This window comes from Squalius cephalus (genome assembly GCF_949319135.1).
Source record: "Squalius cephalus genome assembly, chromosome: 23".
Taxonomy (NCBI): domain Eukaryota; kingdom Metazoa; phylum Chordata; class Actinopteri; order Cypriniformes; family Leuciscidae; genus Squalius; species Squalius cephalus.
The window spans coordinates 20,255,606-20,281,598 of NC_137144.1; the positions used below are offsets into that span (position 1 = coordinate 20,255,606).

Consider the following 25,993-nt stretch of genomic DNA (forward strand, 5'->3'; position numbering starts at 1 on the left):
TATATATATATATATACATACACACACACACACATACATGTATATAAAAAATGTATAATATGTATATGTATGCATGTGTGTGTGTGTGTGTGTGTGTATATATATATATATTTATTTATATCTGGTTTGAAGTAAAAAGGATGATTCATTTTTGTTTTCCCTTTGTGATCTAATAATTTCTAATAAACCTTTAGGGTCATTTTATGTCCAGTGCAGTACATATCAGAATGAAAATGCTGTTTACTTCATAAAATATTTAAGCAAGGTCTTATAGGTGCAATTGGAAATGATAAGCTGATGAACCTGTTGAACCCTGCTCTGTAGACCAGGATGTTGAGAGCTTGTGTGGCAGTAATTGAAATCCTTTGACCCATCACCAGGGCCGGAGGACAGAGGCAAAGATTTGAGCATAATGTAAAGCATCATTGCAAATGAAAATGGTGCACTCTCTCAATCTCCAACCCATTTTTCCCCCTTGAATAACACTGAACGAGTTCATTCGGATCAATCCGTGGATGACCCTGAATGGGCTTTTTTGGGAGGAGCAATATCTTATTAAATGAATTACTCTTAAAGTAATGGAGTCGTAATAACCTAGTGCACTCTATAGTTTTAGCATGATAAAAGCAGGCGGCGAGTATTGTCGACAACAGCCCCTCTCAAGGCCGAGGCTAGTAATTCAGCACAGCGTTGCCATGGTGGTCGCCATGGAAACATCCTACACCGTTCGCTGAGAGTTGAAGGTAACACCCACTCTCATTGTTCATCGTTCGCTGGGCTAATGCATATTCATAGACACAGCGAAGCCATTACCAAAGGCTTTTATTGGTCTGTGTATCCATCAGCTGCACAATACCATTACAAATGCTGCAATTCACCCATCTATGGCCTCTTAATTAAGAGGGACTAGATTAATAACCTCAGCTGATTTGATTAATAAAGCAACAGGAGTGCATCTGATTTGTGTGGAAGCACAATTACATTTTCTCCGTGGTTTGTTTCAGTCAAACTTGTGTAGAGAAGGAAAAAAGGAGGCGACTCAGGCAGGTATCAGGATGACGTTTTTAATCAGTTTGAAAGAAAATATTGATGCAATTGCATATCGTTTAACAGACAGAACAAAAGCGATTTGCTTCGGAGATAATTGCTTCATCAGAAGTGTACAAGGTTTGCATGAATAAAAGATCAACTCAGAGCTCGAGGCCTTGAAACACATCACCCTCCTACACAAAAACATTCACCTTAAGTTGGTCCGCGCAATCGCGTCCTACAGGGCTACGTTTGCAACACCACAAATAAAATCCAACTCTCAGATGAATAATTTCGCATTTACACATACAAAACAAAAGACATGGCTAACAGCGCTGTTTGAATATTCAAAATGATGTTGTTTTAAAAAAAAAAACAAAGCCAGTTAATCAGCTGCATTGTTAGACAGCATGTTCATGGGTCCAAAACATGGTTAATTATGAGCGTTAGCTACAAGCAACAATCAGACACGACTTACCTGTCTAATGAAGGAGAAAACGAACGCATCTGGTCATAGATGAGCCTCTCATTTGGCAGAGGGCATGGTTTAGACACCATTAGACAACGGACCTGGTCACTGAGGTAGACTGTGACTTGTTGTCAGAAAGCAGAAGGAACAACAACAAAATCACTAGTCTTCCACAGCGGCTCAGGCCAACATCTGCTGAAACTGAAGTCTGTATTTGTAGAAATACTTAAGTGGAAGGCGTTGAGAGTCACTTCAATATGTTCGCGGACAGGGCTTTCTGTAATCTTTTTCAATATATTGGATGGATGTTCTGCAATATCAGCACTGGGATAAAACCAGCAGTATGCCCAACACATTTTATAGGAGATGGAATTGACTTCCTGTCTATGAAGATGAATATTTATTAAGAGCTCTTCTATGTGTGTGCTTTCAGCTTCAGAAGCAACACGAGCTAAAGCTCTCCAGAGAGCCAGTGGGAATCCGGAGAACTCCGAGACTGACGGGAGCTCATAATGTGGCATTACTTGAAGCATACCTGCCCTTTCCATTGAGAAGACTTCACACACCCTGCAAAATGTCGCCCGAATCTGAAGGCTACTGTGGCAACCTTGTGTCCTCGTGTGCGGTCCGATGAGGATCAAAACGAAAGATGATTCAGCCAACAATCCCCTAGTTCGAAAACAGGTCTGCTTGAAAAGTCCCAGAAAAAGCTTTAGGTGTGAATCACACATCGAATGGTTAACAAGTGGAAACCTTAAAAAAAAAATAGAGAAGAAATGCAAGTATTACAAATGCAATACCAAGAATTAAAGTACAGTGTTGACTGTATACACCTGCCAATGTTAAGTGACATGAGAAACATTATAGTATTTATTATAAATATACAATTATAGATATTAATATTGATTATAAATATGTATATAACTTATATATACTATATATATATATATAATATTTTATTATAAAGATTATAAAATATGCATTTTGCATTGGATTATATTTTCTAAATATATTATATAAAATATTTTTTAATTATTATATTTTTGTCATTATGATATTGCAACTATTCATTTGATTTTCTCTTGCATTTGTTTGTTAATGCTTGGCTTAATGCAAGACATTTTCCACAATCAAAGCTGTTCGAAGACACAAGAGTCACATATTTTAGTCTTTGATGAAAAAAAAAAAAAAATCTAATTATTAAAGAATCGCTAAAGCAAATCTACTCGCATTTGCCGTTTGTTGAACGTTAATTTTTAACCCTGCGTATAACGTAAATCTGACCATCAGCACTGCATAGCCCCGCCCACCAAATCTCATTGGTCAAAATCCTGTGAAACATTTTGCACGAAACTTGGTTACATAGTTAAGACACTTAGTATTTCTAAGCATTGAACTAAGGTCCCATCAATCCTATGTTCCCTGAATTACCATTAGCCACCGAAGCAGTATAAAAAGCTGGCCATAAACCAGAAAGCACTCAGTTAAGCGTGCTCACGACTCCCACGTAACGCCCGCCGTTCAGGAGATAATGAAGTGATCAGTTTTAAATGACAGATCAATGCACGGAAGAGAGAGCGACAGCAAAGGCGAGGCAGGAAAGGTGCAGCGAGTTGGCCTTTTCTTATAGCTTGCACATCATTTCGCTAAAACCTCTCCACACACACACATCCTAGACCTTTGATAGTGACATTTGAAGAAGGACAGCTGAGTGCATTTAGTTCTACCTTCCTCAGAAGACACGAGCGACAGGACTGTGCCCTCTTTCCTCTGAAGGAAACACTCTATTTGCTTTCAGTCCAGAAAGGGCGGAGGGCTCAACAAAAACAACAACAAAATCCAAGGAAAAAAAAAAAAGCCTTGGTCATGGATCGGCCCGCGCGACGTAACGCGAACCGCGAGATTCTGTCTTAGCGCAGAAGTGTGTACGGCGTGCTCCGTCAAACTCACCTGTGCGAACAACAAAAGCATGACTGACAGGTGTTTTGGGATGGCAGGGGACCGTCAAAGCTAAGGTTACATCGGCCCATTCATTTTGTATAAGGCCCTGCTTGGGTTAGCACATACAAAGAGAAAGCAACAATCGGGAGGGCATTGTGTCGGAGACGCCATTGAGCGGAGACTGACAGCGCGATTCTTTAGCCCTCTGAAGGAGAGCTTCATTAGAGACGTGGCTACTTGCCGCCACCGCCTCATACTGAGGTGATGGATTACTTTCAGAGCCCAAGCCGCACAAGGGAAATTAGCTCGGATCAACTATGGTTTTTCCCATTAAAAAAACATATTAGCCATAATAGGCTCTTCACTTTGTATGAATAAAGTCGGGGCCGTCCTTTTTTCTTTCGGTCCCCTCTCATTTTCTTTAAGTAGCTGAACCCGTTTCCGCACGCACTTATACATTTACTTAAGATTCCAGAGAAGTGGGAGCAAGTGAGAGAAAGAAAAAAAAAAAGGTGAGAGTACCGTTCCTATTGATCTCCTGTCGGGAGTCTGGCTGGAAAATAATGGGCTCTACGTTGAATAGTAATCCTTTATTAAGGCCAGTTAAATTATGCTCTTCAGTTTAGGATGGCCGCCTTTCACCGGGCACAATTAGAAAAAGCAAACGCGCCGCGTGGAGAGAAAGAGCTCGGTGTCCAGCCAAGAGGAGCGAGCATTCAATTCAGCTCCTGTAACATGCGAATTAAGACTAATGTCCAATTATACTGTCGCCACCATTTGTCTAAAGATGATTCGATGGAGAGAGAAATCTTTTTCCTTTGAGAATGTGCATAGATCATAACCTCGGGGATTCGTCATGCTTGTAAAACTTTATTACGATCATTCTTGGCAGGCGGAAATCAATTGTCTCCGTTTTTTGGATTGTTGAGCATGTTACAGGGATCTTTATAGGCTCTGGGATGTGACAGTTCGGACGTGAGACGGATTCATCGCGTCTCGCTAATGGAGAGACCTGAAATAGCTGGTCAGGCAGATGACGAGATGTTGGTTTAATAGGTAGTACTTTTTTCCTTCTCAACTCATGTGTGGAACATGTATTGGGGAAAGAAAACAATTAAAAAATGCATTAGGGCAGCCGATTATGGAGCTTAGACGGCAGATAATGATGTCAGTTAGCTTAGAAATCTTGTCAGAGACGTGTTCGACTCACATTCAGATGTTTAAATGAAAATGTTCCACCGCAGATGTGGAGCGTGATAATGACTAATTGCAAAAAAAAAAAAAAAAAATTCAACTACAAAGCACCTTTTTCCATCTGAAGCGGTAAATAACTCTGAGAGTTCAGGTATGAATCGATTTTCGATTTTAAGTAAACAAAAACTCTGCTTTTAAAGCAAAGATAGATAGATAGATAGATAGATAGATAGATAGATAGATAGATAGATAGATAGATAGATAGATAGATAGATAGATAGATAGATAGATAGATAGATAGATAGATAGATAGATAGATAGATAGATAGATAGATAGATAGATAGATAGATAGATAGATTGATTACAGGCCAAATGAATTTGAGATGCATGGAAAACTGATTTATATAAATATTATAAACACTGAAATATGTGAAATATGTCCAAAGATATGTGAAAATATGGCATTTCTTTAGTAAAAATAAAGTGTAATTATTTAGAAAAAGTTAAAACAAAGAAATGTTATGTAAAAGATAGATAGACTGAGAGACGGACAGATATAAACAAATACAAGATAACCATAATGCAAAAACTGTATTCACTGTGAGCAAATATAATCAGTTATCTCACTTGTTAGTTCGCTAACCCTATGCATCAAAAAATCTTCCTGATATATTTCTTTAATGCAATGACACCACAGTAGCACGGTCACGTCGGCCCCCAACCCAGATGGCCACATCTCCTAATTTGATTCCCTTCACATCTAGTGAACCCGTCCTTTGAGGGAACATAGCAGGAACACCTTACATGGCTGTTCAGTCACCCCTTAAAATTGTTACCTCTCTCACTCTTTCCTCTCTCTCTCTCTCTCTCTCCCCAGGCACTGAGCTGAGCTGATTAGGTGGGTGACTTACAGTGACGGAGGTGACTTCCCACTTCCTACTCGCTCTCTCTCCGTCTCGCTCTATCTTTGAGGAAGAAGCACTGCAGAGATGCTTGAATCCATCTCTTACTGACTTGCTGTGAGTGCTGTGTGTGGTTGAGAGAGAGAAAGAGAGAGAGAGAGAGAGAGAGAGAGCTGCTGAGCTGAGAGGCAAACTGTGCCTGTGGTTCCTCAGCACCATTCCTGTAGTTACAAATCTACAATAATAGAAACGCTGAGGAGAAATGTACAGTCTGGAATAGAAGTCGGCACTAAATGAAATTTCTTATCTTAATGGTAAAAATTTGTGGTGTAAAGAAGTGGTTTATAGTGGAGTTCATTAGTTTAAATGCCATTTTGAATTTTTCAAATGTAATCATTTTTGTTAATTTAAAAGTATATTATCCACATAAATCTCTGACCCCCGGTTTCACAGACAATGCATAAGCTAGTCCCAGACTAAAATGCATGTTTGAGCTGTTTTAACTGAAAGCAACTTGTACTGACATTTCTTAAAATATAACAGTGCCATTGTTTTGTCTCAAGATGCACATCAGAAATGTTTTTCTTTAAAGCACGTTTATTAAAGCTACTTAAATGTCCTAATTTAACTAAGGCTTAATCCTGGCCCAGTCTAAGCCCTGTCTGTGAAACCAGGCTGAAGGTTTCTATCTATCTATCTATCTATCTATCTATCTATCTATCTATCTATCTATCTATCTATCTATCTATCTATCTATCTATCTTTTTCCAAATAATTACACTATTTTCACTAAAGAATTGCCAGATTTTCATTGAGGACTTTGACTCCAGTGTTTATAATATTTATATAAACCAAATTTTTCCATGCAGCTCCAATTCATTTTCCACCATTTTGCCTGTAATCTAGCATATTATATCATAATAAATGTTTGAAACTAATCTCAGTGAAAATAAGTGAAATTTTTTTCATTCTGAATTTGAAACTATCATAAATGATTAATAGGATATATTAATAGCGCAGAACTTTCCCCCTTTCCCCAATTTAAATAGCTTTGGTTACATTCTACAAGCAATATCTGTTTTGACCACAGCTGTTACAGATGTAACGGTACATCGGATAATTGTTATTGTTGTAAATATGTGCAGGCCAGACTGTGGTTGTCAGTCAGTGGTGTACAGACCGATTTCTCGGTAATTAACGCGGGTAAGAGCATATGATTTACGGTAATTGCCTTGACAAGGGGGCTGAGTGAAGCTACACTTAATTACCTGAACATGCTCGCTCCCAGGAGCCCAGTCAAAACGACCTTTTACCGTTTTTTCTTTTTATTTTACAGTGCTGAAATTGGAGAGATGTGGAGGTGGTGAATGTGCTCCACACCCCCCAATCTGTCTGTCAGAGGGATGTTGAAAAATATTCGGTGGAGGTCTGAGAGTGCGTATATATCTGCTGTTTTATGTTTGTCTGTGATAACTCTCCCTTTTTAAATGGGAATACATCTCATCCAAGGCGAATTTCACCAAAAACTTCCTTTATGGAAACGGCCTGGTCTTTTTAAAGAAACACCTGCATTCAGAATGTAAACCTCTGATTCACTTAAGATTTCCTAGGCTGCAATCAGATTACCTTGATTGTGCATCCATGGCAAACCATCCAAGCCTGCTTTTATAGCATCAAAAATCAATTCTGCCATTTTCTAAACTGCAGAACGTCGCAATGAAGTCAGATGACCTCATGGCCATTGCGCTCAAATCGAATCCGATTGTCTCTTATAGTCACCGTCGTCAATTCAATACGCCCGAGCGTTTTGGAACGGGCACGTATCTTGTTAATCAATAGGTCCAAATTTAATTTAACACATTTCAGGCTGCATTCAAAGAGAGTTAAGCGAAATACAGCACCGTTTCCTGGACGTGTCGTGCCACCCGCCGCTATCAAAACACTTGGATGGGCGAAATGGAGGATTCTAGTGCTAAAAATCTAAAGAGACGGAGGGGATGGTGAAGACAGCTGCTGCAAATGGAGTGACGGTTGTTAAAAACGGCAACATGACGATATGCGTCACATGACTGTGTGGGGGAAGTGCTAGCGGGGAGTTTCCTGGGGTGGACGCCCGAATGGTGATCGCGATCAGTAGACGTGTGTGTGTCAACTCCAGCTTTCCCCGTCAGTCAGGACCCCTCGCTGTGCCCACCTCTGATGTCGAATTTCAGTCTGACTTTCCTCTCCCAACCCCCTTCCTTTCCTTTCCACCCCCCACCCCCATTCCTCTTTCTGAAGCACAGATAGGTCGCTGGGCAGTTTATGGCACCGCAGCGGTGAGGCGAAATGCTTTTTGTCCCTCCATCATGTTTTTGTGTACACTCCGCGTGCACCTGTACTTGGCGCCGAACAAAGGTCCATAGCAACGGGAGGATCGCGGCAGCTGGATACCACACCTGTTTGATCTTTAAGTCCTCTTCTTGATAAGTGGCCGTAACCAGGGCAACCAGGACGAAAAGGGTTCAATGCATTGTTTCGATAGGTAGGGCTTAGGTAGGCAGCACAGGTCAGGATTTGTTGGAGTATAGACGAAAAGGGTACGGATAAAATTGGATTATAGATGAAAAGGGTACGGCTAAATATTCGAGCCGATACCGATAAGCTGATAGTTGTTTTTAATTACTATATGTTATGGTCAATAACCGATCATTTTTCACACGATGAAAACAACTGATTAAAAGCCAACAACTGATAAAACCATTTATATATAAAATATTAAAAACTACAAATAAAAAAGTCATTAATTTTAAATGCTACAACTGATTTTAGGCAGTACAGTATGAAATTTGGACAGTTATTTCAAGATTTGTTAAATGTTACAGTTAACAGTGTTATTGAATTATTAGTTTAAAACAGCACTATGACAGCAAAGGTAATCTAAATATAAAAATAGGGGAAATGTGCAATTTAATATTAAATTATATATATATATATATGTATAATATCAGATGATTTTATTATTGGTATGGGCCGATATAAAAAAAAACAAAAACAACATTAGTAAATACATACTCACACAGCACCAATTCTTCAACGCTTCTCTCCACAGTTGTTTCGTGAAGACCTGAAAAGAAATAAGAATTATCATGGTTGCATAACGGATAAATGCACATATCGACTCCCATTCTACATTCATTTCAAGTCTCTGTGGTCGATGTTTATCTGTAATTAAAACTAGAGCGGAAAAGATGGCAATATCTCTCCCGAGACCTGCTCTGATTTGCACAGCGTACATGCACCGTCTCCTCCACTGCGGCCGAAGCCTGTTGTGCACAATCTTGGTCCTGCTCACTTCCTGCTTTGTAATTCAATTGCATGGCCTAACAGACACTCTCTCACCAAGAGGAAAGCTGAGCTTCTTAGCCTACATACCCTTGGGATCCGTGTGCTTGGCTCTCCGTGGAGGCGAATGACACACTGGACCATGAATAAGTATTCTGCTGGATCACTAGTAAGTAGTTTGAAAATAAATATAAAAAAAGGTTACCAAAGAGTGCCTGCTAATTTATTAATGTAATATGTTTAAGACGTTTTTCCACAACTAGTCAAAGTATAATAGTGAAGATAAACGCTGTTAATCACTACTGTTTTTTCTTTCTGTACCAGCAGGTGTAGTTTAAGGCCTCTCACGACCCCTCCCAACGCCTCCGGTCCCTCAGCGGACAGCTGCTCCACAGCTCCACATCCACCCTCGCGTCCCCCACTGCTAGACTGTCACTGGCATCGGCTGATTCACACTTCAAACACACACCACAAATGGCCATCGCTTGTACGCAGATTCTCTCACGTTTGGATGTCCAACCTACTCTGGAAAATGCGTATGTGGAAAAAACGGATTGCCATCTTCAAGGTTAGGGGCCAATGTTAAAACGGCTGTGTTAAAAGGCCCTTGAGGTCTTGATGATGCTTCAGTAGATTCCACAATATTACACAGGGCTACCCTGCAGTCTAATATCGCTCTGAAATATCAACACCAACAAGAGGAGCCAAATCCTCTTGAAGCTCAAATCCAATTCAGAGCAACAGTTCAAATGTGCAGCACGGTCTAGATAGCAAACACTATCTAGGAGGAACCTGTTACTGCCGGGGAGCTAAGCAAGCAGAGGCTCTCTTAAGATTTATATATATTTACACAGCTGTTATTTGATATTGGACTGGGGAGTTGTAACACTGTCAGACTAACCGATTAGAAATGGGCTGAAATCACTATCGTACATGACCACGTCTTCCTGATAAAAACGGTTTTACCAAACACTGATGATTTATATGATTTAGCTTCACGGTTTAATCTGATATGCAGCATTCACACATTAGGCTATGTAAAAAACAAAAAGTTGTCTATTTGTATGCCATTTAATATGCTGTTTTTAATGAAATGTTTGCCATATAGTCACCATTTTGAATTAAAATGCTTCAAATGAAATTAGGATGGTGATGGGAGTGAAATTAAATGTGTAAATTTGATTATCACATTAATTATTGCACGAAATCTTCTCTTTTAATGCTAGGCTGCAACAACAGCACTCTTTGTAGACTACTTGATATCAATTCAGACCGTTTAAGGATAAACTACATTTCTAAACAACTTGAATTTGTAGCTTACAGATATGAGGACACTCTGAGACGTGTAGGCTAATGCAAAAAAAAAAAAAAAAAAAAAAAAACGAGTTACAGACGTTTAAACGAAATGTTTTCTTTGCCTGTCACTTTAAATGGATCCACTGACTAAAACCATCTGTTGAAAACGATACAGACACAAGACAGCCACGTTTAACGTTTTGTTTAGTGGCTCTGGTGATTTTATCTACATGTGAAAAGTCAACACATTGTATTTTACTCAGACCTACTCCCGTGTTTTGGTAACCAAGCTGCATCTAATTGCATTAATTGCGCATATCCTCTTGTTTGAACACCTGCTGTAAACGATTTTTCCCCCCCTTGCTTGCGAAGTACAGACCGCGACACGCACCGAACCATTTGGACTGCCATTTCTGGAAGTGTTTTTCCATGTAAATGTGTCATCACGACGCTCACAGACAACCTGTCACCTCCGCCTGCTCGCGCCGAGTCGCGCGCATCCACAGCATCCGCACGTGATCGATCAATTCTGTGTGCAACTCGATAGAACAGCGAGGAATTATCGATAATTTCGCTGTTTATCAACCATTTCAGCGTTTTGTGTGATTATTTGTCAGTTAACAGGCTGATAGACTTATTCAGTTCGGTTTATTGGCATGACTATTGGAGTAGCCTACTAAAGATTTTTTTTTTGTTTATATAGCCTATGTCTTTGTACGTGAAACCGGGGAGTGTAACACAATTTGTTTAAACGTCTGTAACTCGGTGTTTTTTTTTTTTTTTTTGCTAGAATATTCCAATATTTATATACGTTACAAATTTAAGTAGTAGCCTATAGAAATATAGCTACTATTTATCCCAGTGTGTTGTTGTTACAACCTTTCTTAGTAACACTAATAGAAAACATGGGTGTGTATGAATTACTAAGGTAACCAAATATCATTGTTCAATATAATTCATTAGCCTACAATAGAATTGATATAAAAAATACATAAAATCTAGGCTAGCAACCCATTTAGTGTGTTCCCATGTCATGTTTCTCATTCTGTGGATCCAGTTGAAGTACACTAGAAAGTGTTGCAACCCTTGAGTTTTTAACATGTGGATGTAGGCTAAAGCATACGTGAATGCGAAACCTGCTGATGCAGATTATACCAGTGGTTCTTACCTCAAAATTGTGTTTATTTTTTGTCCTCAAAAAAAAAAAAAGAAAAGAAAAATCACAGACAACTTTCAAATGTCACCTTAGAAGGGTGGTGGTCCATGTAAGATTTCCCCCCTAGCTCATTTCTAATTGGTAAAACTGACAGGTTTACAGCTCCCGGGTCTCTCCCTCACATAATGTATATCTGTAAATCAGACAGTACCACAAGAGTGACCAGCCATAATTACATACAGCACGCTTAATTTAATTTCCTGACAGATAACACCGTTTATTTATTATATTTATAATGAAAAGTGGTTATCAATATTGCATAGAACATCTCCAAGTGCGGTTTATAGGTGCATCATCGAGAGAACACTGAGACAACAGTGAAATCGTTGTTAAGGATCTCGCAATATGCACTTTCGCATCAGCATCTAACAGGTGGTTCAGAACATCTGTTCAGTGCTTCAGAGGTTCTTCACTAAGCCCCACGCAAGAAATAATTCATTCTGACTAGATTAACCAGCCTACACCTCAGTCTAGCATTTGTTCATCTAGAAAAAAAAAGATTTATTTTGTCAATTTTTTTTCATTGTATGCACAACAACATCTTTGTTTCCACCCATTTAAATTGTCAAATCAGTTCATGATTTCGTCATTAGTAAGAAAAAGTGGCCTATTTAACTCATCATTGCAGGTTGTAACTTTGAAACCACTTTGATTTCAATTTTAGTGTTGAAATTCTGTAGTGCCTAGATTTACATACGCCAACAACAATATACATTCAGAAAGCGAATGCTAACAGGAGGAGTACTTAGGGGTCAAAACTGTGATTTGCTCAGGGAGGCTTTAACATTAGTGTGTCTGCTTCCAAATAAATCATTCATTTGTTAAATTGTCCCAGGGGCTGATCCCGTGCTGTTGGAAATGATTGCCATTGACTCCCTCGTTCTGTGCAGTGACACTGGGAGCTGTCCACCGCTGTGGTGCTGAAATTGATTGAAGCGCAGATGCCTAGCGCATATCCGGCGGAAGCTAATTATATGCGCCCTTTTCCTTGCGTATTTTTTTGTAAGTGGGCATTTGAGCACATTGTTTTCAATGTTTACAAGAGTTCATCCACCTCCTTGATGCTTCCCCCCGCACACACACCTTTTTTTACATTCTGCTTGAGTTCCACACCCAGGACAACAACATAAACTGGGTCTTTTAACAATTATTTTCCCCTAAAGATGCATATATAAATTATTACCCCTAATGCATGTGTTTGTGTTGTAAAGGATAAAATTGCATGATTAAAGGGATGGAGCACCTAAATGATCGTTCCAAACCTATTTTCTTTTTTTCCATGGAGCACAAAAGAAGATGTTAGGCAAGAATGGCAGCCTTAGTCACTATTCACTTTCATTGTATGGAGCAAGATGGAATGAAAACGAATGGTGACTGAGGCTGTCAGTCCCTAACATCTCCTTTTGTGCTCCACGGAATAAAGCCAGTCAGCTCGGAATTGTAAATGGTCGAATTAAAATGTTTTGGCTGAACTATCCCTTTAAGCAAGCCTCCCCCCACCACCCCACCCCCCACCGCATACTGAACAAGATATGAGCGACTCCACACACAAGCCCACCTGGAGATGTGTGAATTCACATCTTCCCCCCGAGGGCTGGAGTTCAGCCAGGAGAGCATGTCACTTCATTGCATTAAATTGCCATCGGAATACATCGGAGCTAAACGTTGAGGGAAGGCCAGCAGGACCACCTCTATATGATTAGCACCGGCAGAAAAATGAGGATGTTGAGGACTGCTCTGATATTGGATTTGCCAAGGATAACTATAATAAACAGCTCTTCAAATCTAATTGTAGTCATTCGCTCAACACACCAGCTGGGGAATTAGGGATCTTGAAGGAGCTCTTCTCCTATAATCAATAGAAGTTTTGCAAAAGCATACTGACTTGGGGGGAGAGCGATTATTTTGATTGAATAGGAGATAGAATAGAATTAACAATAATGAATAATGTTGGCGTTTCTGACCCTGAGGCTTTTCAATAGAGGGGGAAAAAATTCCGCCTTTTCAATTGAAAAACACTGTTGAGTCATTTATAAAGGGCTGCATTCATATGGTTCATCATGTTTTACACAGACATTCGACATGCAAATCCCACCGCAAATTACATCTAAGTGACTTCAAGAAGACATACTGATGCTCTTGTAACCTGTTGATCAGGATCATCAACACTTGTTGCAACTTTCCCTACAAAACATTTTATTTTAGTGTTAAAAAATGTGATTGACACCAAATGCATTCGGCTCCGACACCACAATCTCTGTAGTTTATATTCTAGACACATTTTGTAACAAATTCGAATCATTATTTCACTAATAGTTTGATATGAAAGACAATATTTTCTGGATTATAAAAGAAATCACCAGAATACATTGTTCGGATCGCTTTAGGGCGTTGTGTGTTTAAAGAAGAAATATTTTAAAAAAAATCTTAAATTAACTCTATTCTCACCACTTTGTTTTTGGTTGACATCGTCTGTCCTAAATCTCTCGAAAACCTCTTTTTTTTTCTGTGACAGAAAGATATGAAATGAAGGATATCTTACGTGTCTTTGCTGATGCGCTTCGGAGGACGCTTCTCCGGAGATGACAGCCCGTCTTCTTCTCGCCATGTGCTGTAACAAAAGCATCTCATGCATCCGATGCCTGTCCCTTTAAAGCCTTGCTGCATCCCTGCAGGTGGCCTGTCAATTTAGCGGATCTGAATGACGTCACCGCATGGCTGAAAAAGCTGTGAGTCAACTTTCATAATAAAAGTCATTCGGGATTTTAGTCAATACACCGAAGAGGTTTTGCCTGTTTTTTATTTTTTAGCTGATTTAAGATTATCTCCCTACCTGGCTTTTTAAAAAATCATTTATTTTATTTATTATTATAAAAAAAAAATGTGTAGCCAAAAGTGCCCAAACTCATTTTAAAAACCAGCCTGACCAGCAATGTTACTATTGTTAACATGAAATAAAACAAAAGGTAAATGAAAATATTTTCAATGAATGGAATAAAAATAAAAACTTACATAATTGGGACATTTGTAAAGAAAACTAATCTAAATCTATCTATCTATCTATCTATCTATCTATCTATCTATCTATCTATCTATCTATCTATCTATCTATCTATCTATCTATCTATCTATCTATCTATCTATCTATCTATCTATCTATCTATCTGTCTATCTATCTATCTATCTATCTATCTATCTATCGATTTTAGCAGGGATGATTTCAAAACTTATTAAAGAAAATAAAAACCACAATAATTTTTAGTTTTAGTTTTTTATACACTTTATTATTCAGTTTTAACCTTTACAACTCACCTTCATTAAACATGAAGAATGCCCAAAAGTGTGTTGATGTGCTATTTATCTTTCTAATACTCAATTTATCTCTTATTAATTAATCCTTTAAACGATTAATCTCTTAATCGTTTTCTTTTTTATTTATTTTATTTTATTTTTCAACAAATAATTAGGTAAATGTCTGAGTTAAATTTAATGACATTAAAAATATTTAAATAATGTTCATTATTGCATTAACTAAATTAAAATAAATGTCAAAACCAAAATGAAAAAAATGGTAAAAAAAAAAAAAAAACACACCCCAATTTCAACTAAAGGGGGATAAAACCATTTAAATCTAAATAAAAACATAGCAAACTGTAATAATCTTGCTGACCAGGGTGGGAGACCAATTAATATACCAGCAAACCACCAATAGACTGGCTTAAGCTTCCCTCCCCCAGTAGAATATATCTTATAGATTATCCAGAATTGATTGCTTCTTTATTTAATTACTTCTTCGTTTGTTTGTTTGTTTGTTTGCTTCATTTCATCACCATCATAAATAGACGACACAACATCAGCAGCCAGGAAGAATACGAAGGTTAAAAACATGCAATTAATGTGTGTAATGTAAAGCGCCCACCCACACACAGCATGATTTAGATGCAGCAGTGTGTCAGTTGGCATCGTGCTTTTCCTTGGCACCTGCAGATTTGTCTAGTCACAACAACAATATAAGGATATTTGCTTTGTTCAAAACACAGTAGGCTATATATAGGCTATTTTCTTTCTGTTCATTCACATTTAATCGTATCCATCCTTGTTTTGGATGCCTCTCTTATCTGACACACACAGTTCAGGTCTTGGATCCTGTTCTAATGATCTGATGATGTAAATCATGTGTGTTAAATAAGGCATGGGTGTACACATATATAAGTCCCAAAAGTTTATAACAATTATATGAAACAAGAACCTGGGTTTCCCAAAGAACCTTCCTGAAAACCTTCCTAAACCTTCCAATCACTCACAGGTTCAGTAGGGTTCTATATAGAAGCCTATTCTTATTGACTCAATTTTTAAGAACCCTTTAAGCCAAAAAGGTTCAATAAAAGGATACTTAAATGATGTTTAATGTTTTTTTCTAGTGATAGAGTATGTTTACGAGCTGTTTAATTGATAAAATCTAAGTAAAATGAAGAATTAATTAAAACAAAATTAATGAATTCATATTAAATCCATAAAATGATGGGAACATAAAGTGCCTGACAGAGCCCTCTAAGGTTCCTTATTAGAACCTTTTCTTTTAAGAGTGTATTGCATGTAAATTGTATTGCATTATATGCATCTATGTGGATGCAAATCAGTTTTTAAAATGAATGTTTAACACGTCAGTCACCTTTATCTGCTCTCATGACCTCAAATTTTTACAAAGCCCTAAAATAGCACAATGCACAATGCCCTGTTCCGAAGGGCTTTGATTAACTTTGGTCAGGGTGCACCAGAGCCCTGCGTGAAGCAAATGGGTAGCAGCATTTATTTATTTATTTATTTATTATTATTTTAAGCTTGCACCGTTCCCTTTACAAGTGTAGGGGAGGTACATTGTTGGTTTTAGTAGAAGAGACAGGCACAAAATAATCCCTTAGGTCCTATTTGGGCAACTAATTACAGTTTGTAATTCGTATGCAAAGAGTCATGTATTGAACACAGAAAAGAGACATATTTTTTTAGCATTCCAATTTTCACTTTGATTTTATTGACTGGATTCAGAGGAAGTTAATGATCAGCTTCCGATTAGTAGGCTACTCTGTGATTTCATATTGCCTACTGTGTCCTTTTTTCCCCCGCACATTGTCAAAACAATAAAAGCAGCAAGGAACCATTCACAAGGGGTTTTATGGAGCTACACTTTAAAAATGAAGGTGCCAGGAAGAACCAAAAAGTGGGTTTCACAGCGATGCTACATAGAAGAACCTTTTTTGGTTCCCCAAAGAACCTTTCACTGAAAGGTTCCTTGAAGAACCTATTTTTTTTCTTAGTGCCATAAAGAACTTTTTTCGGTACCGCAAAGAACCCTTCTCAAAGGTTTCGGGCCGCCACAGTTAACATATAGGAAGCACAAATCTATTTGTGGTGGTCAGTGTAGATATTGTGGCAGGCCGCCACAAATAAATCAATGCATGGGAAACACAAATTTACTCCAACAATGTGAGGTCACATGAGATTGATGGTGAAGAACCATTTGTGCAATGGAAAGGTTCCTTGGATGTTAAAGGTTCTTCATGGAACCATATACCCCAACAAAGAACCTTTTAAGAACCTTTATTTTTAAGAGTAGTTGTCCGTGTATGCCCGTTCACATCAAGGACAATAACGATAATTATAACGATAAAGATATAGCCTATAGTTCTAAAAATCGTTCTAAATATAAAACAATAGCAGGGTCCCCACGCCACAACTTAACGGCACAGACAGAGAAACAATATCGTTGGAATCCCTTTCATAATGATTTTTCCGACTGATGAAAGATAAAAACATTGACGGCCAATCAGAATCCGTCCTGCTTTAAAGACCTCGAGCATTTAAAGCGACAGATGACATAACTGCAGCGCGCGCCGATTCATGATTCATTTTAAAACCGCATTTTCATTTCAAAACGCCCTCCGTCCACACTAACGTTTCAAGCGCTTTCCAAAAGTATCTCATCCACACTGAAACGTCGGAAAACGCTCAATTCACCTGACGAAACAGACACAATAAAGTTATCATGCTACTCTTCTGGCAGGATCATTTTTTATTTAGCAAAATATATCATAATTCGCTGACACTTCCAGGTCGCACTCAGTCATGTTTGGTCTAAAACGCAACTGCTCTCATGTTTTGCCGCAGGACAGCAATTGCAAGTACATTTTCTGTCATCTTTGCAGGACGGCGATATGAAGAGTGTGCAAAGTAACATATTTTGCAACACTGTGAAGTAGGCTACAGGCACAATAGCGGTATAAACATACACATCTATAGGTTCAACATGCGTCACGTGACTAAACTCGCATCATTGTTTTCAAATAGCCTACATCAGTTTTCACAGTCCACCACACAACAACGCAAAAACGGCTTTTACAAATTTATCCATTTGGGAAAGCGTTTTCAAAAAGCTCAGTTTTCGCAGGACAAAAACGCTGTGTCAGTGTGAACGGAAGGCAAGAAAAATATGAGTTTTCAAACGAAAACGTATTAGTGTGGTGGACGAGGCCTTAAGGCCTGTTCACATTAAGAAATATAACTATAAAGATAACTATATTAGCGTCCACACCAGCGGATGATATTGTTCTGTTTATTCTAAGCTTGTGCTTGTCTAGCGCTTTACTGTAAATGCTCGATCTCGTTACAAATTCTGATTGGCTGTTAATGTTTCTATTGTTCATCAGCTGGACAAAATTGCTCTGAAAGTGATTCCAATGATATTGTTTCTCTGTGCCATAGTTGCGGTGTGAACTCTGCTATTCTTTAATACTGAGAACGATTTTTAAACCTATATCTTTATCGTTATATTTAATTATCGTCCTTTGTGTGAACGGGCCTTTAGAATAAGCAGAAGGATATCATCTTCTGGTGTGGATGCTATTATAGTTATCGTTATCATTCTTGGTGTGAACTGGCCTTTACTGTAATGTTTATTTATTAATTAATATTTAATTTCAGTTTACTACACATACTGCCTCCTTCACAGTATATTTTGCTCTTAGCCATTTTAGACACAGGGTTGGGCTAATTTTAAAAGGATCACCATATAATAAGCAAGTGGACCTTTGATTTAAATTATTTTTATGCAGGAATAAGCAGCTAACTGTAATGAGCCAGGCAGGCATAATCAGGTTCAAATATAAACAGTCTCTGCTTAGCCTTTTAATTCATTATTTTTATGAAACACAACCACAAAACGAGTTTAAATCTGGTTTATCTTTTACTCATCTTGCAGGTGCTGAATATTATAATCAGACTCTCCATCACCCCCATAAGAGCTTTTTATTTAAGCTGTTTGCTTGAAATTATTGCAAGAAATTTTGCATGTTTAATGAAATATTGTATATATTTAAAGCATACACTGAATTCGTACTGTCTTTTAGGATGTGACAAACCCAGGATACTGATTTCCAAGCTCATTAAATGGACACCTAATGATGGTTTGTCCTCAGTAAGTGAGATCGATGTGAGTTCTCAGTGTGTGCCGAGGAAGTGAAGATGTTACACAATTGGAGAAGACACTGATGAGTCCGCATGGGAGGTGCCCCATTCTTCCTTCGACTTTATTTAAATGCCAGTCTTACTCGATTACAAAACCTACACGACTTTGTGTTGTAAGTCGTAACGGCTTTGATTCATTCCACAAGACATTAGATCAGTAGTTCTGAGCGTCCATCACCTTGCAACTGATCTAATGAAGAAAAAACATCCTATGGCTTTACATGTTGGTGGCTTTATGTCCAAACGGATGCAACAGGACTGTGCACTTCTCCTCTGAAAATTTAGGAACATTTAGTTTGCCATATTTCCCCAGCTAAATTGAACCTCTTTTCCGTTAAATTTAACACATTCTTGTTTCAGCTCAGAACCTTTGTGTGCTTCATAAGATGGGCCAATTTTAAATGCCAGAATCTCCTTCACAATAATAAATGGGATTAAAGTGCTGTCTATGCTCAACAAAGAAATTGGGAAATTATGTTTTTACCTTAGCATGAATTTTATCCACTTAGGAGACGGCAGCTGCAAGGAAGTGCAGACAGCCATTTTACATTTCCATAATTTGGTTGGAAAAAGCCACAAGAGGTGTATTTTCAGGCACAAATGTGCTATTTGTCCCCCCCATTGTGTTCCCAGCACTATTTTGGTGTGCTCCGGGACTGAAATGTTTGGTACATCATGTTGTTTTGTGAGGCCTTTGTGGATTTCTGTGCCATTCTACTGTACATTATCAGGCATTTGCATGATTGGTTTTGTATTTCAACACTGTTTCCTTTACCTATTTTAGCACAAGGCTGCTTGTACGACAGAGGTCATCGTGTAGGTACTGTCATTTGTTTATTTGATTTAGCAAGGATGCAATTTTAAAACAGCGTAGCATGAATCCCTGATTCTGTTTTGCAAGCGCTGATCGCAGAAGTGCACGCTTGTTAAGAGGGTTTGTAAACAATACTGTAGCTGCATCATTCGATCTTAAGAGTAAATATGAGATGTGAACACTTCACAAAGAGCATGTTTGAAAGGGCACAAGTGTTTGGAGATTTGTGTTCTCCATAATCACTAATAATTTGTATCTTTGCTGTCACGCCACACAAATGACATGTGGGTAATTAGAACCAAATTAAGAGGGTATTTATCATGGAGATTGCAATCAATTAATTAAAACCAATAATCTCAATATGCGCAAATTGGCATTTGGTATACAATGTAATTGTCAAACTGCATGCATGGAAAACCAGGGACAATTTGAGATCCAATTTGATGCTGAGATGAAAGTGCCCTCTTAAAAATTAAAAAAGTGTCAGATCACACAGCTGCTTCACATGCTCAAAATTATTGCCAAAATTAGTCAAAAATAACAAATATGTATAATAGATTATATATTGGTTGTATATTTGATCCATTATATTTACAAGCACTAAATGTTCAGCATTGTAATTCAATTATAAATAAAAGTAAATATTACATATACACTCATATTGCTGAGCATTTTGTAATGTTTTGTATATATATATATGTTTACTACACACACACAATGAAATTTTTAAGTGCAATCAACTTGGATGTTTAAGTCATTTCAACTTAAATTACATTAAACTGACTTGACAAATTAGTTGAATCTTCTATAACTTATAAAAAAGTTTTTTTTACAGTGAATATATATATATATATATATATATATAAAATATCCTGTAAAGTTCTTTATGGTTGAACTTTGTCATCTGAGGTACTGGTAAGGGTTTATTGGACCTCTGCATCCCAAACCAAAGCTAATGTTATATATTAGACTTTACATGATTCTTAATTTATATACGCTAACTGCGAAGGAAATCTCCCGATTTGAAGGGTCAGCTTGGGCTAAAGGTGTTTCCATTATTCATTAAAGAGATCTATGGTTGCCGGTGTCCCTAATCTACCCCGTGGCCCAACGGCACAGTGATAAGCGTCAGGTTACCTGCCAGGCCGAGGCAGAGGCAGTTCAAAAGTCACATTGACAGATGTCCGTATCTGTGTTATGCAAACCTGTACAGAGCGATTCCTTGTTTAGCTAAGCGGCCCATAAGTAATTCATTGCATTTAGCGAGAAGCAGCATCTGTTCGGCAGCCCCTGCGAGGAAACCCCGATTACCCGGCAGAAGGTGCAGCCTTTCCAGGTAGCCGTGCTAATCAGCTAATGATCACAGCGCTGAAGATTATTTTCCCAGCATTCACATTGGGGATTTTGCAAACTCTGGCACCCACGCATCAAGCCTGGCAAGAAAAGTATAAAGTCCTCTGGGGAATATGGGTGGGAGAGAACCACAAGCAGCTCAACAAGTTCTTCTGACACTAATGTTTCCTTCACTGGCACTAATAATAGAAAAGTGCCCATCAATTTCCTTTCACCTGTGATCCCCAAGTGGCAGAAATTGCCGCTGCACACTGATGGCCGGCTTTCTCGGCGCAGGCGTGGTGCGGTGCCCAGGCTTCCCTGCTGAGAACCCCCTTAGCTTTCTTAAGGGGTGAGAAGGTAATTCTGCCTGAGTGTGGTTTCTGCACTTGACCTCTCTTTGCCTGCCTGTAAAGAGCGTGTTTTGATGAAATGGTGAAATCATTTCTTTCTAAACTTCTGGTCCATCTCTGCTGACCTAAACTGAGAGGTGTCCTCTCTGAAAAGCTGCTGATATTGTCCTACTTGCTCTTCCACTTTGGCCCCCGGAGCCCCATAAAAGCTCAAGCTTTGCGATCCATACAAGCAAAAAAACAAGAAAACAGGGCTCCCGAAGCAATCAGTGTGTGCTAAGGAGAGTGGCCGCAATTACAGAAATGCAAGACAAAAGCCATTTAAAGGTACTCGCCTAAAACATTTTCACCATCATCTGGTGTGATTCTTTCCCGCCTTTTCTTTGCACCCGGCGACCAAATTCAAGGTCTTGCGTGATGCAACTTTGCAGCATTGTTGCGGTGTATCATTTTTAAAAACCATAGAACCATTTAGGATACCCCAATGATGCTTTTATGAAACTCCAATGAGCCTTTTGTGAAATGGAATGGTTCCATGGACGTTAAAGGTTGTTCATAAAAATAAAGGTTCCAAAAGTTTTTTTTTTTTTTTGCAGCAATGCCATTAACTCTTCAAAGTAAACTTTCTTGGCATCTATGGTTCAATGAAGAACGTTTAACATCCATGAAACCTTTCCATTCCACAAAAGGTCCTTCAGTGGAAAAATTTTCTTCAATTATTAAAATGTTCTTCACACTGAGAAAAATGGTTATATTAAAGGCCCCTTTTCACAAGATGTATTATAAATCTATGGTGTCCCCAGAATGTGTCTGTGAAATTTCAGCTCAAAATACCCCCCCATATCATTTATTATAGCTTGTCAAAGTTGCCCCTTTTTGCGTGTGACCAAAATCGCACAGTTTTGTGTGTGTCCCTTTAAATGTAAATGAGTTGCTGCTCCCCACCTCTAATTTACAGGAGCTTTGGATACTCTAGCAATAACAAATGCAAATTTCAGTCAAATCTCAGAAATAACCCGGAGTGCAGCCTTACAGAGAGACTCAGGAAGAGATTGTAACTTTTAGACGCATCTGGACGTTTCTGAATGGTTAGTGGATACATGGATGTAGTTGTTGTGGAGTTACATTGATTAATCTCATTGACTTGCATGCACTGTCATTTTTAACTTTTACACAAGTTGACAGTTCCCTGAGGTCTTTATAAGACAGCTCTTACATTTTTTGGTCAAATAGTGTTCTGCTCATCTGTGCAGCAACGACAGAACGCTTTGCTCGAACTCTTGTCATTGCGTTTGAAATGGTTACACTGTTGCTGTTTGCGAAAACCAAATGGCGGCGCCAAGGGTGGAAACATACAGATTAAGGGGCGGTAATATTATAATAAGATCCCCTTCCTACGTCTTAAATTTTGACATGCTTGCAGAGAAAGGCTTACCAAAACAAAGTTACTGTGTTGTCACTTTTCACGTTTTCAGGGTTGGTAGATGCACAGGGGACTCAATTATAGCACTTAAACACGGAAACAGTCAGATTTTCATGATATGTCCCCTTTATGATAAATGGTTCTTATGTCATCGCTGCGAAAACCCTTTTGAAAACTTTATTTTTTAAGAGTAGAGAAGAACCTGGGTTCCTCAAAGAACATTTCCGTTGGCAGTTTCTAAAAGAACCACTATTTTCCTTTAAAAATAAAGGTTCCAAAAGTGTGTTTTCAGCCATTTTGGGTTCCCCAAAGAACCTTTCAGTGAACAGTTCTTAAAAGAAGCATTATTTACATAGTGTAAAGAACAATTTAATATTCACTTTTTAAAAAAACGTGCTGCCTTAAATTTTTAAATAGGTTCAGTCAACTTGGATGTTTAAGTAATTTCAACTTAAATTACATTGTTGAATCTTATATAATCTTGTTAAGTAAATTGAGTTTAAGCAATGTAAAAACATACGTTGTCATAACTTATTGATCATATATATTTTTTGTGTTCTAAAGAACCTTTTTCTGCTATAAACCATTTGTTTTATCGCCTACAAACAGTCATTCATAGTCTTTTTAAAAAAGGCTGAATTCATGAGAAAGATACGCATGGAGATATTTGCTGAAAGGGAAATATGACAAGGAGTAAACAAACTCAAAATCTGGCGAAATACGTGGAGGAGATGAAGCAGAGGGTGTTGAAATCACTCCTGATTTGCATGCCCTGCAGTCTCCGGCTCTCAACGAGGACTGATGTACAAGGAGATGCGAGCACTCTTTACACGTAGTCCCATGACACGCTGTACGCGCTCATTATGAACCCAACTATGCCTGTCCAGAATGTTTCCCTCCCCCATAACACACACGCACACATATCGCACACAAGCCTTCTTGCATGCACGCTCACACACGCATCCACAAAAGAAAGATCGGCATCCTGCACTTGTCCTTTACCCTTCATCCATTGTTTGGCTCTGAGAGGTTTCCACGGAAACCAGAATTAGAATTTGCCTGATACTTAAAGACAAGGCTGAAATGTGTTGTGTAGCATCTGTAATCCGTATTGCATGCAAACGACTTGATTTCTGATGACCACGACACTCATTCGCTCTCAAAATGCATGTTTATTGCATACAGAAAGTGCATCGATAACCTCATCAGTTATCTACATTACTAGTCCACTTAATCATTTAAATGAGGCACTTAAATCAATTATAAGAATGATGATTTTACGAGAAGCAACACATTTAGACACGTTTGAAATACAGCATGAGATTTAAGCTAGCAGTCTGTGACCACATTGATTGGACTGGCAAGGCTGCAGAGAAGGGTTGGCTTTGGTAGGAAACAATGTTTCTAAGCAACAGCATCCTGTCAGCTGATCAGGGCGACCAATAGAATGCAGCCATGTATTCTGGTCAGCCAATGAGGGAGCGCACGCCTTTATTTCTATCTGTGAGGGTTTAGTGTTAGGAGAATATATTTACACACACTGACCAAGCAGCAGCAGGCAGATCTACATAATTCTGTTCGGCCCATAAAGGCCTTTTCTTCTGAATATGACACAAAATGGCTTGAAACTCTGCGATAAAGTTTTATTTTAGAGCTTTATGATATGAAGCATGATAATATGAAACACACACCCACAGGAAAATGCAACCTGTTGCTTAATCTATTCTGGTCATAATGTGTCAGAACTTTAAACAATGAGATTTTTTTTTTTTTTTTTTTGCAAGCATGTTATTGTAAGCTCCCTGATGGGATTTTTGATCTGCGTTATTAGATTTATTTCTTTTTTGTGCAAAATAATTCCTTTTTCTTTTTAGAGAAACAGAATATGCATGAATATAAGTCAAGCTGCCTGTACAATATGTTATCAATTGGACATAAATGCATTAAGAAAAGGAATTGTGACTTGAAAAAAAGAACATTGTGGAAAAATATCCCCCTAAAGTTTGAAGGAAGCTACAATTACGGCAACATTCTATTATTTTGCTGAGTACCAATATTGAGAAGGTAAAAGCTTCTTTTTAAATGTCAAACACTGCCTCTATGCAACGTAGATTTTCAGAAATGTTAAAAAAGTAGCATCTTCTGCGCAAAAAGCAACCTTTTAAAACTGCTTTTTTCAATTACGGCTAGCATGCAATAGGTTTGTAATTAAGGCTATATGCCAGCGGTTTGAGTGTACTTGGAGTTCCTACCGGCCTGGTCATTTTCTAGTCTGGAATCGGCAGTGGAAGTTTCATTACCACAGAATTTGTGATTTCCCTGTGCTTTTTGTTTTGTTTCTTTGGCATTAGGCCCTCATATCAGTCTAAAAACCAGCCTTAAGGACCCTCCATCTACCACTCTGGCTCTGGATGCAGAGGAAATGAATCTTCCTGGGTCCTCGTGCATTTTGCCAGAGACTGAGGAGGGGGACGTAAAAAAACAAAAACAAAACCTGAAAGGGAAGATGATGACCCTTGACAAAGAGGAAAGAGCCGAATGAAAGGCCATTATTAGGAAAAATCTCAAATGCAAACCCTATACCATAATGTTATAGCTGCCATGTTTTTGGCCCCTAAGCGAAGCGCTTTGGCCCATGGGTAGAGAGTGCACTCAAAACGCTGGCACATAGCATTTGGAGGGCTCTAATGTTCTTTTTCCTTGTTTTTCCACTGGAATACCTTTCATGCTCACAACCTGCCATTACTGAAGATTACAACTTATATAATCTACCAACTGGGTCTCTACATACTTGGGTCGAGGATAATTGGGTACAAATCCATTATCATACTCTCAAGGCCAAGCGCACATGGTTTCCTTCTGTGCTCAGTTCTTATTCATTTTTCTTTTTCAATTTTTTCAGCCCTCATAATCCATTTTGGAGAAAGAAAACTAAATGAATTTGGGCAAATTAGACTTTATCTCTTGTTCTCTTTTTGGAGCTCCACATCAGAACTACTGCAAAAGATTGAGCTTAAAATCTTATTCGGTCATACAAACGCATGTGTCTATGAATCAGCCAGTATATTCATGTACACGGGGGGAAAAAATGGTGTAGGATTTACAATTTTAACTCAGAAATTGCTAGCAAATAATTAGCAAGTAACACTGAAGTAAACAAACTTTTGAAGTAGAAACA

The 25,993-nt window shown here is 38.4% G+C and overlaps 2 long non-coding RNA genes across 3 annotated transcripts; one reads left to right on the top strand and one right to left on the bottom strand.

Annotated features, from left to right (window-relative positions):
* Window positions 1-1,063: 1,063 nt before the first annotated feature.
* On the bottom strand, window positions 1,064-14,021 carry LOC307151989. 2 transcript variants are annotated; one of them, XR_013819954.1, is made up of 3 exons: window positions 13,915-14,021; window positions 8,595-8,642; window positions 1,064-2,251 (listed from the first exon to the last, which is right to left on the bottom strand). It is a non-coding gene; the product is annotated as an uncharacterized lncRNA (long non-coding RNA). The 2 variants fall into 2 exon arrangements; XR_013819955.1 differs by having other exon boundaries at window positions 8,591-8,642.
* Window positions 6,873-9,993, top strand: LOC307151990. The gene is made up of 3 exons (XR_013819956.1): window positions 6,873-6,970; window positions 8,906-9,029; window positions 9,185-9,993. It is a non-coding gene; the product is annotated as an uncharacterized lncRNA (long non-coding RNA).
* Window positions 14,022-25,993: the final 11,972 nt, after the last annotated feature.